A 2,792-nucleotide genomic window follows, 5' to 3' on the forward strand; every position below is an offset into this window, starting at 1 on the left:
AAGTTAGACACAAAATAGGAGAATCCAGAATAGGTGAATCTAGAATAGGCAAATCTATAGAGACAAAATAGATGAATAGTTGCTTGGGGCTAGGGAAATGAGGAGGTGCAGAATAATTGCTAAAGGTTAAGGGATTTCTTTGTCTGTGATGCAGATGTTCTAAACCTACACTGTGTGGGTTGTTAAACTCTATGCTAAATAAAACCCTTGAATTCTATACCTTAGGTGGGTGTGCTTTATGGTATGCTAATGATGTCAATAAAAATGTAATAGCTAGAAAACACCTACCAGGGCTTGAAACTACCAGACCCCACTGGGAAGTGAGTACTCACCTTTTAGCTAGTAATTGGAGATAAGAGAGCTGATGTAGGGCTGGGGATGTGGCTCAAGTGGTAGCATGCTCGCCTGGCATGCGTGCGGCCCGGGTTCGATCCTCAGCACCACATACAAACAAAGATGTTGTGTCCGCCGAAAACTAAAAAATAAGTATTAAAAAAAAAAAAAAGAGAGCTGATGTAAAGTGGGGGATATAGGTTAATGGTAGAATGGTCTTTCTTCCTTTCCTTTCTTTCCTTTCCTTTCCTTTTCTTTCTTTTTTGGCTTTTGGTAATAGGGATTGAACCCAGGAGCACTTTACCACTGAACTACATCCCCAGTTCTTCCCCACCCCCCAGTTTTTATGAAACAGCTTCTGAGGCAGGCTTTGAACTTGAAATCCTCCTGCCTCAACCTCCTGAGCTGCTGGGATTATAGGTGTGTGCTATAGTGCCTGGCTTGAGACAGAGTTTCTTCAAATTGCTTAGGCCCTCACTTATTGCTAAGACTGGCCTTGAAAAACCAGCCTCTGTCTCAGAGCAAAGCCTGTCCAAGGAAGGGACATGACCTTTGTCCTTGGAAAGACCCACAGAGCACTCCTAGGCACATTCCCACCCTGCTAAGTGGTTTATCTACAAATAACAGGAGAGATCTGCTGCGCCAGGTGTCCCTGACTCAGTCAGGCTAGGTGGGGATCCATAGCAGCCCCCTAGCAGCCACCAATCAGCATGAGACAGGGAAATACCTGGGATGCCAGATGACCCTCCCAGTAGTTTATGGTGGTTGATAACATGTTGGGAAACCATGTAGTTCAGCACCAACACCCCTCTTGGCCTAAACCAATCAGTTCAAATGAATCCCCCTTTTGTAGTAACCAATCACCCCTACCCAACTTGTTCCCACCAGTGAATGTGCTAATCATGTTTTAGAGTTGTTATTTGATTTTCCCCCCCCGCGGTGTGTGATGATTTGCTAAGAGATGCTATGATGTATGTGGGGGTCCCTGCCTTCTCCAAAGAGTGTATAAAACTGCTGCAAACCCTGGGCTCGGGGCCTCTCAGCGTCACCAGTTGCTGTGTGCGCGCGCGGAGGACCGAGCTAGCTCGCAATAAACACCTCTTTGCTGTTTACATTGATCTTGGTCTCTGGTGGTCTTTTGGGGGTCCTGAATTCGAGCATAACATCCTTACACTTGAGATCTTCCTGCCTCAGCCTCCTGAGTTGCTGGAATTTCAGTCAAATGTCATTGTATCCATCAGTAGAGTGATTTCCAAGCATGTACAATGCCCTGGGCGTTATCTCTAGCACTACCAGTGCTTGTTAGAAACCCAATTTTTAGGTATTACTTGTCATTGTTGAAGGTAGTTACAAGCTGGCAACCAAAAAGGATAAATTTTAGAAGGAATACTTTGCCAAGAGGAAACAAATTTTTTGTAGTTGTGACAAAAGAAAATGGGTGAATCAGACTAGAAATGTGGCCTAGGCTTTACCAAGCCAGTAAGAAGCTGTTTGCTGGGAACCTTGTGTGTAAAGGACCCACCTAGTCCCAGACCCAAGAATTGGTCTCCACCTGGGGTATCCAGAGCAATGTGCAGGGGCAGGATACCCACTGGGTGTGCTGGAAATTCTGTGGTCTGACCACAGTGGAGGGGACGGCTGCGTGTCCTGGTGTCATCTTGGGAAGAAAGCCTAATTGTTGAGGAGGAGATTCCAGACAGATGGAGATCTGCCCTGCTAAAGCAATACAGAAGTCACTAATGTGGAATTGATGCCTTTGGTCTACGGGAGGCAGTTTGTTGAGAACATTGGGTGAGGCGGGTGCACCATCAGGACGGATACTTAGCTGGGTGTGGGGGAGGTGGTGTGAAGTGAGAGGAACAGATGGAACACTGGGAAGAGTGAAGGAGTGAACAGCCCTGATGGCCTGTGCTGGGTTTCCACCCTCCTCACACCCATGTAAGTGCTAACCCTGTTCGGATAAAGAAAACTCAGCTTTCAATAGGAAAAGTGACTCGTTCTAAATCCCAGAATTGGGTCATGAAGAAGCTCAGCCTTCTGATTCCAAAAGCAACCCTGGAGCTTTTATTTGGACTTAAGCAGGGAGGTGAATGGTCTAGAACTTGGGTGGATGGGGTGTAGTGGCTCAATGCTTATAATACCAGTGACTATGGAGGCTGAGGCAGGAGGATCACAAGTTTGAGGCCAGCCTGGCAATTTAGTGAGACTCTGTCTTAAGATAAATAAAAATAATAAGAAGAAGGGTTAGGTATGTAGCTCAGTGATGAAGTGTCCCTGGATTCAATCCCTTGTACCAGCAGAAAAATCAGAGGGTGAATACTTTAGACCTTGTGGGCCAAGAGGCCCATTCAAAGGTATTATATAAGTAAGATGTAATAGAACAAGTGATAAAACAAATTTCCATAATTTATGTTGCCAGAATTTTAAACTTTATAGAAATTTGAATTGTACTTACTTTC

The sequence above is a fragment of the Marmota marmota genome, unplaced genomic scaffold, assembly GCF_001458135.2.
Source record: "Marmota marmota marmota unplaced genomic scaffold, marMar, whole genome shotgun sequence".
Taxonomy (NCBI): domain Eukaryota; kingdom Metazoa; phylum Chordata; class Mammalia; order Rodentia; family Sciuridae; genus Marmota; species Marmota marmota.